Below are 18,353 nucleotides of genomic sequence, written 5' to 3'. Positions count from 1 at the left end.
TTTTGTGTGTGTCTGCGTGCGAACTGATATTTTGTGACTTAAACGTGTGTGCCTCTCCAGGAAGTTTTATTTACTACTGAAACCTAGAAAGTGTTGCTTTAGCTTCACATTTTTTGTGCTCCCCCCCAAAGAACGGGAGGAGTGGTTTGAGCTGTGGTGCACCTCCTGGAATTGCAAGGAGTGAACGGTAACTTAGGTGTGGTGTTTACAGTTTTTTAGCCTCTTGTCTTTGTGTGCTCCCCTCAACAAAAGGGAGGCGTGATTGGAGCATTTGCATTGCAGATGTGGTGTATCTCCCTGGGAGGAGCGGTAAGGAGTAACTGAGCTTTTGAATACGTGTACCTCCTCCTCCCTTAGTGTAGATCTTTCATTGTATTAAGAAATGAGTAACAGTACTGACAGTATGAAAAGTGAAGCTGTGTTATTTGACCTTTTAGAAAAGCATAGTGCTCGTTCCTCTTTATCAGGGGTAGACTGGGCACGCCAAAATTGGCATAATTTGCAGAGTGTTTCGGACCGCATTAGTGTCTTACAGAATGAGGCTTGTACACGAGCTGGAAAAGGAAAGTCGTTTATTTGTGCCGTTCTCGGGGCTGCTTTAAAAGCTGCCGTGGAGTTCAGAAATGAAAAGCATTCGGCAGAACTCCAAACCATAGAAGCACTACAGGAATTGGTTAGAGTTACACAAGAATTGGTAAAAACTCTGCAGAATCACATAGTTAATCTCGAGGAACAATTAGAAAGAGAGAAACATAATTTGGCCTTGTTGCAGATGGCTTTCAAGGAACTGTTAACACGTAAAGATACTAGCGATACTGTCACCCATAGGTTGCCTCAAAAAAAACTTTTCCTCTGGAGGAACTACAAGAAATAAAGGAAAGACTAGACAAATTAGAAACCCCTATAGCCCCATTGCGTCCCTTAATAAATACCGAATATACCTTCGATAACAGTGAGGATCTAGATCCTCAAATGAATGTTAAGAAAATTCCATTCTCGGCCACCGAACTAGCAAAACTCAAAAAGGACTTTAGCCGCTCTCCAAAGGAATCAGAAACAGAATATGTATGGAGGGTAAGTCTCTTTGGTGACGACCAGATTCGGTTAACAGAAAAGGAAGCAGAAGGTTACTGGGGACCAGGAATATTTTTAACTACCGGTAACAATCATGCTCCCTGGTCCTTAACGCAAAGGGCTGCCTATTGGGCAGGTGGTCTCAACCCTTTAGAAAGGGGAGACCCTCTTGCCATTACTGGAACTACTGACCAATTAGTAGAAAGCGTTCAAAAGGCTGCTTGTCTCCAATTGATGTATGATAGAAAGCTGCAGCCACATCATGAATTGCCCATGATGATGCCCGTTGATCCTGAGAGAATGACCCCTTTAATTAGAGGGCTTCCGGAATCACTGAAACCCATAGGCATGCAATTACAAGCAAGGATACAAGCTATGTCACAGGGAGAAAGAACCCGGGCAGTGTTAGAAGAAACTGTAACCCCCAACCGTCTGCAGTCAGGATGCAAAGTATGGACGTGGGGGGGAGGTAGCCCAAGAGTTAATTAACTAAGGAAGAAAATATGGGCCAGTGGCTTCTTTTCCCAGTAAATCCCAGCCAAGAGGTGTGAGGCTTGCAGCAGCCAGTCTTGCCCCCAGGCCACCTCGCCCAAAGCTCAGTGGGTCTGGAAGGGTCTCATTGCCAGTAAAAACCAGTAGGCGGAATAAATTGGAGCGAGACAGCATCTCCCCTGGGCTCCTCTGCAGAACAACAGGTGATCCCAGAAATGTTTTTCTACAAGGACAATATCATTTTCATTGGACTGTTCCACAATCATGTTGATGCTTCTGGTGGATGCTGCTAATGCTGACTGACACATGCTTTGAGCCAGGGCAGGTTCTTCAGGCAACAGATTGATAAGGAATGTGTTTGCATATCTCTTAGCCTCAAATACATATCTTAAAAGCTGCAATCAAAGTACAGAAAAATAGGAATAAAAGAGTGAGTTGTATACTGTGAGTAATTTGTTTCTCAGAAGAGTCCACCTATTGGGTTGTTCAGGAGCAAGGCCATGAGGCACAGGAATAAGTGCATAATAGCAAAGTCAGAAAAAAATGGAAAGTACTGCCATGGCAGCCAAGGTGAAAGTCTGCAGAGCTTCAAGGAAAAGGCAGTCTACAGAACTAGAGAATACCTTAACATTACAAAGGTGAAGGGACATAAGGCACTGAGCATCACTTCTGAGTTTGAAAAGTAATATATTGTACATTCCCTCTGCTGATTTACTTTCTCCTCTTTTTCTGATAGGTGAATGCAGTCCTTCTTTCTCATATCTAGATCCTGTTTCCTCTTTTCCCTCTGTCTTAACATCTCTGAAATACACTCTCTAAGACATTAACGTACCTATACTGTACATTGAAGTATCTCACCTCTAACCACAAAAGGCCTCCTTTTTCCTATTTATCTGAACAGCAATAGTCATTTTCCTATTTATTAAATAAAACTTTTTTCAGCTTTGGAGCTGTCTGGAAGAAGACTGCCTATTTTCTTAATGACCTCTTTATTGACAATGAGACATGATTGAGATTTCAAACACCACAATACCCATATTAATGCAAATCCAGAGCAAGCTGCACTTGTAAGCAGCACAGCTTGATCAGTTTAGGATGCAGCATCACAGGCACACTATTTCCAGCTCTAAAGCTTTTCCATTTCACCTTACACACACAAACTGAGCTTTGTACCCCAGAGCTTTGCATTCAATTCTGATCCCACTGAAGTCAGAAGTACAAACAGCTTAACAGTACCTTGCAGGATCTTGCAGTGAAGAGTGAGCTGCTTTGCTTTGTTACTCAGCAACTGACAGTAGCTGCTTCAATAGCACCCTATGCAGATTAAAAACACTTCATCCTCACATAATACATTTTCTTTAAGCAAATGCCTAGTGAGTGAATTTGAATGCAAGAAATTATAAGGAAGTACTTTCATAGGAGAACTGCTGTGTCGTTTCTTGTCTTTTTTATTGGCATTAGCAAGAGTTCAGTAAGTTGAAAAGGGGATGAAATGATTTCATGGATTCTTAAATACCATTTTGATCTTACTATAGAAATGAGAATACATCATCAGTCTAATTAAAGCCAAGAACTGCTGGATAAATCACTAGAATATTAGTTCTCCTGAAAGTTTCAATATGACTTGTCAATAAGAATTGGGACTAGAGCTGATAACAACAAACAAAGATTTTTGCATATAAAAAAATACATGAATACACTCAGTCATAAGCGGTATTCACAATAAATTTGGGTCCAAACTTTGGGGGCATAGAAGGGAGAGAAGTTATATTTCACCAGTGAACTTATTTCTCATTTACAGATATTTCTATGGGGCAAAATTTCATTATTTTTGTCATTTTCTCCCATAAATGTATAACACACTTGACTACATCTCAATCTCTTTATTAAACTTATCTCTAATAAGTCAAATAAGCTCTTCTCTATAATGCATTTTCTCAGAACTAAAGTAGAGTTTCATTCTTCTGCTCTCTGTCATTTATATACATACATACATATATGTACATATATACATATATATACATATATATATACATACATAAAGACTTGAAAAATTGGTAAAACTACAGAGAAAAACAATTCCTTCTAAGCCCCATTTATATCATTCTAAGTACATTCTAAGGGGTCATAATATGCTGTTCATGCCTGAGAAGTACGGTTCAGTTTCAGTTTCAGTTAATTTGCTTCTTCATCATGGCCTCCTTTTCCAGGATGAACTCATAGCTTTGTATCCTGACTTTGTCCAAGAAAGAAAATCTATCTTTGTGCTAGCCTTATTGTTTTGTGATATTTAGTCAACTGTTTGCTGTGATTTGAAAAAGAACTAAAAAACGGTTCAAATGTAGATTTTGCCATGACAGCACACTGGAATACAATTCAGGCTTTGTTTTTCAGTACAAATTTTAATGTTAAACTGCAATAGAGATTGGTTAACAGAAACTCTTGAGAGGGCTGAGATGAGTTTGACCGCTGTAGTCAGATGTATGATTCTGGGTTAAAAATACTCTGATTTTTTTCATTCAAAATATTGCTATGTGATGTATTCCTACTAACCTTAATTCCCTGATAATTTCTGTAGTATTATTTAGTTTCTTAGAAGTTTTCTTGTCTACTGGTTTACATTATATTTCTTTATGATCATGAACAATATAAATATGGACATATTTTTATGTCAGAATAATATCTTAAAAGATTTGAGCAGAAGAATATTACAGAAGATTACACATTAATTTTGAGATTGCTAATTATTTTAAATCTGGAAATATTACATATACACAAATAGAGTTATATACAGTGGGAAGCAGTAGTTTAGAATCACGGCACTTCAGAAATGTCAACAATATTGTTTGGTTTGGTGCCAGGGAATTAGAGCATCCATGTTCTTGTAATATTCTAGCACTAATCACAAGACTAGAAATGTCACAGCTGAGGAGATGGATTTTAAAAACAGCAAGAAGAAATAGAGTAATCACCATTCACACTGATAGCAGGGATCTGAATGCAGCTTCGCTCAACTGTGTGAGCTGGTGCCTTTCAGAATTACCATGTGTTCAAAGGACTTTCACAGCTTTCTCAAGAGGCCAGAAGCAGCTGTTTTATTAGCCTGCATCACTTAACATTTTGCAGGTTTCTTCCCTTATCTTTCCATCACACTTAGCAATACCATGCAGATGGAGACTCCTTATGAATCTGATGACATCTGGATGTTGATGCTGCATTATGATAAGACAGTCCAGACAGTCCTCATCTTCCCAGGATGTTGGACCACAGTAGATGGGAGTTTTTCATTTACAGCTCTTGGAAATTCAAGTCAACTAGTCTTCTGCCCAGCCTAGAAACGTATGTATGCCTGAAAAGTTGCCTCAGTCAAGGTATAAGTATGGGTACATTTCTGTGTAATGCTGCTGAGATAAGAAGAGCAGACAAGTGTGACATTAGCCTTCTGCATTGAACAGGTTGAAGCCTTTCTATTGAAGTGTCATTACCAGATCTGCATAGTCAAGAATCCAAGAGCTCTCTGAAATAAATCTAACATATTTATGGGTTCCAGCATTATAACTCTTGGATAAACTACAGCTGATTTTGTGACTTAGGAGCCTGGAAATGTCACAGGCAGATTCTGCTCAGCAGGATCACGTAGACTGTGGCTCACCCATGAAGTGGAGCTTCCCATCACCATGCATGGAAGACAATGGTTTTCTACAACATAAGCTTGAGAACTCCTCAAAAATCAGGTGTCTGGGAAAAAAAAATATATAGAAAGGATTTTATTATTATCAGTTGCTATTTACTGTTCTTAAGGATAGAAAATAAAGATTGCAGTATATTAGGAACCCCAGTACAACAAAATGAAGAAAAAAATCTATAAGCACCTAGATTAAAAAAAAAAAAAAGCACATAAAATGATAAACCACTGAAGAATTTTTTCAAGAAAGAGAACTAGTTGGTGCTTTAGTTTATGAAAAACTTACAAATTAATGGCACAGGGAAAAAAAAAATGGATACCAAAGAAAAGAAGATGAAATAAAAGCTCTTGAAAAATAAAATAACAAAATTAAGTAATTACAGCATGAAAATAAATGCAGTTAATTTACCTGCTGTGCTTGGGGTTGTGGACTCAATGATATCTAGAGGTCCCTTCCAACGCCTACAATTGTGTGACTGTGATTCTCTGATTGTGTAATACAGAAAGGCACAGGTGAAAAGAAAATCTGACAGGGGCAAAGAACATTTAAGTCCCTCAAACTGTGCAGAGTCATGGTGTCAGTGAAAATTCAGAAGCTAACACAGAGAAAGGAAAAATCAAACTGTGGCTGAAGGAACTGGAGATGTGCAATGACAGCACAACTGTGAGTAGGCAGATCTAAAAGATGGATTTATCTTGCTTCCTCTGTAAAGTCGTGCAAGGACACTGCAAAAGAAGGTGAAAATTAGCAAGTACTTTAAGAAAAATATAGAAAATTACACAGTTCCACTGACTACTCAGCCTAGTTGACTGTAAATTTCTTGAAAACACAGAACATTAAAAATCACAGGCAAAAAATCTGAATTCTATTGTACATAATATAGGAGTGTTCTGAAAACAACCAGATTACATCTTACTAAAATGCTCCAAATTTTCTTTTGTTGTTGTTTTTTTTTTAACTTTATTACCTGAGGACAGAAGACTGCTTTTCATCAAAACAGCAAATGAAGCAATTTTACCCTTCTCACTTTTGTAAAAATGGTTGTGTGAGAAGGGCAGAATGACATTAGTCCCAGGAGACATTTTTCTGCAATTATGAAGGAAAAAAATCAGATTTTCTCATGAAGTTAGCATAGCCAAAGAAAATGTCAGTTTTTCTGTGAGTTTGACAGGCACTTCTAGATGGTGACTGTGTCAAATTTTTCTTTATTTCCTCCTCTTTCTGTCTGCTGTTATTAAGTTTGGTATGAAACACCTCATTCACAGTATCTTGGTCAAAAATCATTTGATTATAAAGAAACTACTTATCGTATATAGATACTTATTAATGTAAGCTGCCCCTGTTCAAGTATTGCTACATCAGTTGAATTAAAACAGATACAGGAAAATGACTTAAATCATTTACCTATTCTGTGCAGTGAGATGTATGGCAAAAGCGGATTTTGAAGATAAACTGAATTAAACAGTAAATAGAGAAAATTCAAACTGTCATTTAAGCAGACCTTCTTGTGAAGAAAGAAGAGAGCGATGCATGGGAAGGCTATTCCATGGTTCCCACCTGATACACGGATTTGGTGAGACACAGCTGACTGTGTATGACATTTGGCAGAAAAGCAGCGAACAGCAAAGCATCATTCAAATCCTTTCAAGAATTTTAAGCAAAAGAAAAACGCACAGAATGAAGATTCTTTTCTTAAGACTGTCATAGTGCCAGTGAGGCAGACACTGAAAATAAAACATTGTCTTGGCTGAATACTTACAGTGCAACACTGCAGTCATTTGTAAAATCTATTTTCAGGAGAAATGAATAATAGGGGTCTACTTACTGCCTGTGCATTGCACCTGGTCTTGCATTTTGCATATAACAGCTTAACTTACAATTACACTCTGAAACCTTGATTTGGATGTTAACATAACATAATGAAGTAAAAGGACTTCACAGGCATTTTACGTTCCCCTCATTAATTAATATCTTGGGTGAATGTCAGGCAAGAAATACAATATGAAAATTTGTGGGAACTCTGTTAAATCTCTGCTGCAAGCTAGGAGACAGCAGAAAAAGAGTTTACAGGTAAGAACATACAGCAGACACATCACATCCTTGCAAATGAACAGGAACATTTTATAAGGCAAATCAGCGTGCAACAGACCTGGCAGGGAAGCTGTGAGGTCTGGTTTCTGTCATGGAATGGTATCACCATGGTAGAAATAAGTAGTGATAGAACATTTTTTAATGCGTTGTTTTATTTTTTAAAAGAGCTGATATGTTCTCGGAACAGGTGCAGCAGTCAACATGAAGTCTACAGTATAGATCAGCAAAGAAGGAAGTAAAGAAGGAAGATATCATTTTCACTTCTAGCCCAGTAAAGTTTCTGGAGACTACATAATTTTCTTTTTGTGGTTACCTAAGATACATCTTCCCTTTACACTAAAGAATATATTTTATTAATTTTGACACGTTAAGTCACATACCTATGACTAATCACTAATTGAGGAGTAATTTTTACAATACAAATCTCTTCACTAATTTTCCAGGGTGGCTGGAAAAGGCAATGAAAAGATTTACCAGATCGTATCCCTCCCACTAGTTCAGCATCTTGTCATTTTCAATAGAATTCAAATCCCCCAAAGTTAGGGAACATGTCTCCCCCAGCTTTAAAGCAGTCTGTATAAAAGTTGAAGTCTTACACAGCTCTTACATCACCACAGCATCTGCCTACCCTTCAGCCTCCTATTACAGGCTCGTACCTTTCTTCAGTTGCAGTGCTCTTACATAACTTTCCTGCTTGGAAGAAATGGAAGAGTGTTATTTTTAAGCTATTTAAAGCTGCCTTCTTTGAGTGTTTATTTATAGCCAGAGGAATTGCCTCTTGCACAAGGAAAATTACATTTTGAAGCAGTTCTTTATACCAGTGAGTGCTCATTGTATAACTGAAGAACATTACAAAACCAAGGCCTAAATATATGTTTACACCATGGATTGAGATTCGGTTTGGGTATAGTTTGCAGGACTTGCTTTTAACCATGTAACGAAACCAGTCCATTACTAATGATTGAATTGTTGGCAGATATGGAGAAACTTCAGCTGTTTGTTGCAAGAAGTCATATAAATCCTAGGAAAAAGAATAGAGCAGTCATGTTTTAAAAAGGACAAAAGATATGCATGGTATTGCAGTCACATTGACAGTTTCTACATGAATGGGAAAAGTTTTAATAAATGTACTAAAATGAGAGTACTTATATGTAAATACAGTGTTTGCATTACCTATTAGCAACAATGTGAGAGAATTTGCATAAGGTACATTAGCAAATTTTCAGTTGTATTTTTTTGTTTAAAAGATGTTCAAATAGTTATAAGTAGTATTGCAGTTTTGCATGGGCCAACCATAAATATGTATGGAAGCTTGAGGTCCAATTCATCATGTATTTCTAATTGATTGTAAACACAGTAGACCCCCACAAAATGTTCATCAACAGCAAAAAATTCAAAAAAAATAAGTCATTTTAAATCAATTCTGTTTGTCTTAAACCAGTTCTGCAAATCAATTTCACTACCTGAGACAGGCACAGTCATGAAGACTCTAAGAGTACTCATAAATATAAATGAGTTGACCTGGAAAAAATAGAAAGGTTATCCTTTTCATCTAGTTCTTTTGGAGATGAGAAAAAGTGTCGGCACTTGGTACAAGAGATCTTTTCCTACTATGTCAGAGATGATGATAGCTGCAGCGTGCTTCCCCTTTCTCAATCACCAGCTAAGAAATAAAAGAAATCTATTTTCTTCAACATAAGTAACCAATTGAAAGGTTTCTTTCTCTCTCATGCATTGAGAGATGGCTGCATATGCATATACTTCATATTAACAATTTCGCTGTCATTCTCCCATCCTCTTTTTTATTCCAGTTACAGGATCTTGGAAGGGGGCAAGAGTAGTTTTATAAGGAATCCTGTCAGTCCTAATCTGTAAGGATCTGACGGAAGCCCTTGGACCACTTCTGTTCTTTTTAGAGTTGATTTTTTTATTATTATTTGTTTGTTTGTCTTTACTGAGGCAACTGTGAAGGCTTAACAAGGCGTACAGCTGTAACTTAAGCAACTTTCCAGAGAGATTTCCTACAGATATGTTTTGTTAAGTAGTTGAGATATGCTGTTGTAATGCAAACTCTGTACTTACTGTATAAGAGAAATGCCCAAGAGGAAAAACCCTTTTGGCACAGAGATATTGTCATTAAACTTGCTCAGCCTAAAATAGAAATGTTCAATAATTTTAATAGCTTAAGGAAGTTTGTTTTACATGTCCTATAAATACCAAGGAAGAAGCAGTTCTCTCACGAATAATTCTTATTCTGATTGTATCTAAAACCTGAATGACTATTTTTTCTTCTTTTTGTATTTTTATTTTATTGTAATCTATCACTTCTAACACAGGAAATAAGGCAGAGAAATATGACTTGACTCTTCTGTGGGAGTAGTTCTATTAGGAAAAAATGACTCATGAAAAAAACCTTTGTTCTTTGTTCATATTTATATACAGCACAAGGCTGCATGGTTTGCATACTGTCAGCTGTGAATTCATCTCACCATCATCTTTGCTAGTAGTGTCTTTGATGTCAGAAACTGAATAAGTGTTTTTAACTTGCTAAGATGGAGAAGAATGATGGGAACAGAACAGCAGGAATATTTCTCCTCCCTTATTACTGTAGATAACTTAAGCTTCTACACTCAGAGAAATGCCCATGAATTGCCATCTTCAGCTCTGATTGTCTGACAGCTTTTCTCCTATGCTACCAATACGACAGCTCATTTTATACTGTGGGCTGAGAAGACAAATATTTTCAAACCTTTTACCTGCATTTGAAGTGCTTTTATTGAATATCACAGAGGGACTTCAGACATCAGTGATCACCCAGAGCTCCTGCAGGAAGATGGCTTTCCACAGTCCTCAGTTTTGGTTGGGTCTTTCCTTAGGTTTCTCCTGCTCATCTCTAGCTCTTGGCTCCTCCAAAACTGGTCACCAAGATTTTCTTTCTTCTTAAACCTTCCTTCCACATATCTTTTATCAATACACTGACTAAATTGTTTTGAATATACTGTTAGTATCTGAATTTCAACACTCAGACACAAGTTTGTATGCATGAGGCCTACCTAGAATCACGGAGTCATTTATGTTGGGAGACCCTTAAAATAATCAAGTCTGACCACCAACTTAACCATATTTCTGTTTGTGACCCTCTAACTTTGCAGGTAATAAAGATGATATTTTGATTTGGGGGTTGGCACCAGAACACATTACATTCTTACAATAAATGGAAATTGCAACGTTCTGGTAAAATAAAATGAACAATTTCTTTTCTGTGTAATCTACTGCAGCACCAAAAATATTACACTTGTTTGCTTCAGAAATATTAAAAATATGTTATACTGGCAGAAATTAATCACAAATCATCTTCAGTCTAGCTTCATGTCCCACCCCTGTCCTCCCACGTTTGTATGTACTCCCGATTTCCACTTTCATAAAGGTTTCATTTCATATTGTTTTAGAAGTATGGATAGCAAGTTAGTAAAATACTGATTTGTATCTCAAGTTTGTTATGATTGTACGTACAAGGGCTTCTCTGAAAGGAACAGCTCCTACTTTATTATGTTGGTCCATGATGTCAGAGGTGGATGGTGGTGATATGGCATTAGAGGTTCAAACTTCCCTCAATATCCTGTTACATTTTGTTGCCTTGGGACAGATGGCAGGCGAGGGACAGTCTGACAATATGGGATCTGACATGGAAATGTGTATGAAGTGAAGATGTGGAATTGAATTCCTCCATGCATGAAAAACTGCACCTGTTGACATTCATCAATGCTTGCTGGAGATTTAAGTAGATCAAACAGTGGATGTGAGCACAGTGAGGCAGTGGATGGTCAGTTTCAGCAACGATGCTGTCACAACAGCTGTGAAGCAGTGGATCACCTCCACTGCTACAGATTTTTATGAACACAGCATAAGGAGTCTTGTTCATGACTGGCAAAAAGGCACAGCTAATGGTGGTGGCTATGTTAAAAAACAGTGTTTTGCAGCTGAGTATTTGCTCTATCAAAAAGTGTTATGCTCTTTTTATTTGCTTTAGTTTCTTTGTGTAAATAAAATAGGAGGCATTATTTTTGGAGCAACCTTATATATGGGAGATTCTTGAAAAGCAGTAAAAGATAATACATACTGTTAAGGATTACAATATAGTTATATGTTTGCATAAGAAAGCTATGAAACAATTTAAATCCAGCATCTATTAACATTTAATAAAGTAAAGATCAGTGGACCCTTAATGTATCATGACAGTATTTTATGCATTACTTTCTTATATTTTCTAATGCTGTTTGGTTTCTCCTGTTTTATTCAGATATAAGACAAACCAAGAACTTTCTTATACATAGATATAATTAAAAAGTTGTGGTTTAACTCAGCAGTTGGCTCAGCACCACAAAATTGTTTGTTCACTCCCCCCCTTTTCCATGGGATGGGGAGAGAATAAAGAAAAACAAAGTAAAACTTGTAGATTGAGATACAACTACTTAATAAAATAGAGAATAAGAAAAGGATAATGATTATGACAAATACATATATATATATACGAATGTACATAACAAGTAATGTTCAAGTAATTGCTTTCCATCCCCCAACCATTGCCAAGATAGCCCCCACAGTAATGAAAAAGATGAATTGAGCCCCTTTAAAACTCTTTCCACATAATGTTATCTTGTATGGAATATCTCTTTGACTAGTTTAACTTAGCTGTCCTAATTCTATTCTCTCCCATCTCCCTGGCCCTTCACTGCGAATGGCCTTGGCTCTGTACAACACTGATTAGCAGCAACTATAAACATCAGCATGTTATCAACATTGTTTTTCTCCTAAAACAAAAACATAGCATCATAGCAGACTGAAGAAAACAATTACATTCCAGCTGAAACTAAGACAAAAGTAAACTTGTTGATCATTGATGACAAATCCTTAGCTGTAACTCACTGTTTTACTTCAAGGGTCGTAAAAATACTGAGTGTCCCAGTTGGCCTGGCTTTTCTGTGAAATCTGTTATTCCATTTGCCGTGCACAATAAAGATTTATGATCTTTTACACCTCCTGAATTTTCCAGAAAATTGGAAGAAATCAGCTCTATAATGCATTATAAGTTTAGATATTTTGTCTCCAGCGATCACTGATACATACATGTCTGAATTTTGCTCAAATCTTTAAAAGGTTATTGCATTAGATAAACACTATTTTTTATCTATTGCATTAGATAAACAGTAGAATTTTTGTATTTATACATATAGAAATAAAAAAAACTATTCAATTCCTTTAGAAATCAGACCAAATCCACAAAAACACAAATGCACCTACATTGTATTAAAGAAACCAAATACTTGCATTGTGCATTAAAAAAAGGTGCTTCAATTCTAAACATAATTGTTTGGCAAGATTCCCTATCTATAGCAACACTAAAGGAAACTTGGAGTTTTGATGATTTTCTCTGTTTAGCCTTGCCTCCTATTTGTTTCTTCCATTACAAGGCTAAGCTCATAAAATACGTGTGTAGGGAGTGCACAGTCATGCCTCTGCTAAAGATCATTTGTTGCTCAGCATCATAGGCATAAAAACTGGAGGAATTAGAGCACATCAAGGATTCTTCAGGATCAAGATCTCAGACATAGATATCTCATATCTCATAGATATGAGAGTAAAGGCATGTTTATCTTTTCTGATGAAACAGTGCTTCAAGTGTCAAGAATTTCAAACATTGCCTTACTGTTCACTTCAGAGCATAAAGCTTGCTTCTGTAGAAAGGAGAGGAAAAATATTTCAGGAGTAATGGAGATTCAGTATAAAGTGTACATATTAATGCCCAAAATTGTAGGTTTCTTTGAAATATCTATTCCTCACTTTTAGAATGTTTAATGCTGACAGTTCTCTGTGTCAGAGAGAACAACTATCCAGCTACACAGTTAAGTATGCACTGGAAAAACAATTGCCAAATGTAGATTAAATAAAACTTGGTCTTCAAAGCATCTGGTACAAACTGATGAAGATGAAGCAAAATAAAAATTAATATAATTGAGACTAGATCAGGTGCATAGGTCTCAGCTAGTGGCAAAACACACAGTTTCCAGCTATTCTCAATTAGTCCAGAAATCACTTTTATCCCTGCTGTTTTTCTAAGTAGTTGATAATGCAGGAAAAGTCCCAACTTCTATTTTTCCTGTAGCCATTCAAAATCTATTCTTGAGTGATAAATGTAAAATTTGAGGGCACGCAGAAATATCATCATTTTGTTGCACAGTTTCTGGATGGGGCAGTCTGTCTGAGAGGTAAATGGCTGCCCTCCTTTTCATGATGTCAGTTACTGGAGTTAATTCAGGACACAGGTTATTGCTAGAGTAATCGGTTTGTTTGTAAAGACTTGCTAAATGCTAACACAGAATTGTCAGGAACAGGCCATGTCAAAACCATCTAGTTTCTGTGACAGTATAGCAAACCTGCCTTGTTGATAGGAGAAATACAGCAAATGTCACAGAAGACTTGAATAAGGCTTTTGACACTCTCTGACATGATATTTGCATAACAGAACATAAGAACCAGAGTCCTGAGTGAAACAGCTGTAAGGTCAGTATGTAGCTGATTTGAAAATGCTACTTGACAAGAAGATGTTGTTTGCTTCTTGCCAGCATAGAAGGAGGTACCAAGAAGGATTTGATGAGTCTGTTCTGGACTCAGTATTACACAGTATTTACTACAGGAGCTGCATGTTTAGAGGGAGAACCACCTCTTTGGAAGGGAAGGTTTCACAGTCATCTTACTAAGCTGCAAAATGTGAAAAATTATGGTGCAATTCAAGGCAATGTAATGAAATAGTAGGGGAGTGATTAACAACATGAGTTCATAATGGGAAAACAACTAATCAGGCACAGATGTATCCAGAAAAAAAAAGGGGGGGGGAGGGGGTAGAGGGGGGAAGGGGAGAGAGAGAGAGAGGAATAAAGAAGAAGAGAGAAGAGATGCTAAAAATTATAGCAAAGGAAATGAAAGTCTTGTGAAAAGGGGAAGGGGAAGGGAACATGCAAATATGTCAAATATTGCTAGAAAGGTGAAAGTTATGTAATGTTCATGGCATCCATTGGGACAGGATGGAAATATCCTCAGCTTTCAGTGAGTCAAATACGTTAGAATGTAGCTTATTGGGACAGAGCAATGGAACAGAGCTCTCTGAATCCCTTCCAGTCCTTTTTCCTTTGATTTCTACGAGATGCAAACACACTAGTTAGAATTCCTGAAAGTAAATGAAATACTGTTCAGGGAGCTATTTTATGGCTTCAATCCCAGTCTCTTTAGAATCTTCCATCTTCCAAATATTTAATTTCCCACTACAAAGAATAATAACAAGGACGACAAGTTCTACTACTCTATTGGAATAGGGCCAGTGAGAAAAAGGTATTGTGTGTACTAAGCTTGATATTGATTTTGTGGAGACAAATCTAGAATGCAGTGTTATGTGTCACTATGAAAGACAGCAATATTGACAGTATGATTTGACCTTGCTTTTCTGTAAAACGGAACCTTAAAATTTTTTTCTTATGGAAATCAGGACTGAAGTCCGCAGAAAAAAGACAAAAGCATGCATCTCTGAAATGGATAAGACACAACCGAGTACCTTTAATCAATATCAAATAGACTTGGTGCTCTGTTATTGTTTTTTCATCTTAAAAAATACAAATTTAGGTTTAAAATCCATCCTAGATTGTCATCCATGATAGAGTCAACGTGTTTTTAACAACCTAGTATTTTTCTGTGTAGGGCTTCTCATTTAAACATGAATGTCAAACGATTTATTGAATATCTCACTAAACATTAATTTCATGACAGACTTAAACTTAAAATCATAGTACAAAGCTGAATTTTTGTTTTTGGAATGTGTATGTAACTTCATTCAGCCTCATGCATTTCACTCCAAAAATAATTTCCAGGTTAAAACAAGTCTTTCCTTATCTTTACTACAGTCTGTTGTCCTTCCAAATCACAGTATTTATCTACTTTCTGCTTAAAAGTAACTTAGAAGTCCAAGACAGAAGCTTCTTCTACATTTTAAAACATACTTTATACAAGAAAAAGTAATGAAGTTCAATAAGGAGAACTCTAAGGATTTTGAGGATCATTATTTTGGACTTAAGCAGCAATCATTGGAATAAAGCTTGGGAACATAGCTTTGAACGGTTTGCTGAAGTTCAAAAAAAGTGAATTTGTTGCAGAAAAGGGAATTGGATCTGGTTTGTCTTAGTCCCAGCACATTATCTTAGTCGTTGGACCCTCATTTCTCCATAGTTGATGCTTATCCTATGACACGTTTTCTTTTCCTCTCTGCAAAATTAACATCATTTTGAAGCATTCCTAAGAAACAAAAACAAACAAGCAAACAGAGTTTAAAAAAAGTAGTGTTAGGAGCAACTACAGAAAGAAACTCATCATTACCAATCTGGCTACTGTTACCACTCAGAATTAAAACAATTATTACGGTCTCACCTAGTCAACCCTGGTTTACATCTCATTTCAAAGAATTTCCTTTTCTTTGAAGTTCAAAATGATTTTTATCATTTTTTAATTTACAAAGCATATCAAAAATATTTTGGTATGCTTAGTAAGAACAATTACATCAAAAAGTTGTAATAAGTGTTGTGAAAATATTTAATATAAAAAAGTTCAGCTAAGACTCTGCAAAGCAAACATAAAACCAAGAACTCTAATCTCAATCTAATAGTAAACTTCAAGATATTTCCAAATGTAAATTGAATCTGAGTGACCTCAGGCACTCAATTGCCTTTTTGAAAAGGTAGCTATTTATCATAGGAAAATGTAATTGTAAGTTCTATCCATTTTTCATTTTATTATGCAATTTTTGCAGTACATTTTTCACTTTGCTACAAATTCATTCAGGAATATCTTTTCACTCTTGTGGAAAATTTGCACGTGATTTCACAAGAATTTGGGGTTTTCTTTCTTAACCGTTGTTTTATACTGGGTTGTATATTTGATGATCACTTGGACAGAGAAATAAAATCCAGAACACATCATACAAAATTGCCACTCACAAAAAACATTCTAAGATGCGATTTTTTTCAGGAAAGAATGAACCTCACACTAAACCATATTTCTTAGCATCATGCCCCATATCTCTTAAACACTTCCAGGGATTGGCATTGTTCCTTTTCTTGACCAACCTCTGTGTGAAGAAACGTCCAATCTAAAGCTCCCCTGGCTGAATCTGAAACCATTTCCTTGTTTCTTATCACTTGTCACCTGAGAAAAAGAGATTGAAACTGTCCCTGCAATCTCCTTTCCAGAAGTTGTAGGGGGCAGTGGGTCTCTCCTCAGCCTTCTCTTCTCCTGATTAAACAGATAGAGTCATTCCTCATAAATTTTGCTTTCAAATCCCATTATCAGTTTTGTTGTGCTTCTTTGCACACACTTGAGTAACTCAATAACCTTGTAGTGAAGGGCCCAAAATTAAACACAGCACTCAAGGTGTAGTCTCACCAGAGCCACATAGAAGAGGAAGTAGAAGAGGACAGTCACTTCCCTGGTTGTGTTGGCCACATTATTTCTGATGCAGACAAGGATGCCATGGGCCTTCTTGATCACTTGGACACAGTGCTGGCTCATGCCAGCCAGCACCCCCAGTTCTTTTTCTGTCGGGCAACTTTTCAGCCACTTTTGTCATACCAATATCACTTCATAGTTGTTTTAACCCAAGTTCAGCATCCTGGACTTGATGAATGTTCTGCAAATGATGGAGATGCCTGAACTCAAATCTTGGCTTGTTTAAGCCAAAACATTAGCAGATCTCAGGGGAAGATCTCCTACAGCAGTAGGACAGCAGCCTCTACAGAAAAGCACATTTTCTACTTGCTGCTGCTTAGACAAGAGGCAAATCATAGCTAATCTTTATGCAAGAGATAACTGAAAAAAGAGAATAAAGAGCAAATACTCTGCTTTTCTATGCTTCTTGTTTCTTATATTTCCAGGAGGCAAATAAAACTGAGCTCTTCTTATCAAGACCTCCATCCTATTGTGTCTCTTTAAATTTGATTTGCTGCAATGCAGTGTTTTGTTTACTCTCCAAGAATTGAAGTAAAGGACAGTGCTAAGTAGCTACAGACCCAGAGACTGCAGCACAGAGTCCAAATGCTTATGACAGCTGGTGTTTTTTAAGGTCTCCTGTACTTTGAAAAAAAGGTTTACAAAAATACCACAAAATGAAATATTTAATGAAAGAACTAGTATGGTTGGGGAAATAAAATAGATTTTAGGCTTCACATGGGAGAACGAAGAAAATAGAATTTCTTCGTTAAGAAAAAGGAAGGTGAAGGTAGGTGACAAAATCAATGCTGATATAAGGCAAGGTGATTATATAAAGACTAAAGATACATAAAAGATACATTAGATATATCAATTATTGATGTTGCTACATTTTGATAATAACAGCCAAGAAGGCTCTTGTGATTCTTTTCCCCTCTGTTCAGAATGACTTGGCTTTTTAATGATTTGATTTAGGGATGCTTTACAGAAAAGAAATGAACTGCTATGAACTGGCCATGTGCAGTCTTCATGCACATAGTGTTTAAAATGTGCATAAACACAAATAAACATGTATATTAACATTTCTCATGTAATACCAGGTCCAAAAAAAAGAAGATACTTGAGAAGACAGTTGTTAGTAATATTTTGCTGTTACTATTTGCATTCAATATTGCTGCATAGAACTACTCAGTAGATAGATGATCAGCTCATGTCTTGAAGGTCTCTAGCAGACCTACTTTTCAAACAGATTAACCAACTTATTTACAGTGAACATCTTTTGCTGATGCTTTCAAGAAAAGTATGCAGACATATGTCTCAAAGAGTTAACTACAAAAATAGACAGTATAGATGTTCATTGGCAAATTACAGAAATAAATAAATAAATAAATAAATAAAATTAAAAAAAGAGGAAAGGGATGGCAAGGCAGTTCCCAAAGTGATAGGAAATGGACTATATGCAAATCCCCAAATAGAAAAGAAACG

General features: G+C 36.5%; 1 protein-coding gene and 1 pseudogene across 1 annotated transcript in view; one reads left to right on the top strand and one right to left on the bottom strand.

The window, feature by feature from the left end:
• The window catches only part of CYRIA (CYFIP related Rac1 interactor A), a 425,736-nt gene that overhangs the window by 306,216 nt on the left and 101,167 nt on the right, over positions 1–18,353 (bottom strand). The window lies entirely within an intron of this gene.
• LOC128089306 (uncharacterized) lies at positions 287–1,837 on the top strand (annotated as a pseudogene).

Source organism: Tympanuchus pallidicinctus, unplaced genomic scaffold, assembly GCF_026119805.1.
Source record: "Tympanuchus pallidicinctus isolate F22 unplaced genomic scaffold, pur_lepc_1.0 scaffold1, whole genome shotgun sequence".
NCBI lineage: Eukaryota > Metazoa > Chordata > Aves > Galliformes > Phasianidae > Tympanuchus > Tympanuchus pallidicinctus.
The sequence above is the reverse complement of the archived record's forward strand: the minus strand, read 5'-3'. Positions and strand labels throughout refer to the sequence as shown.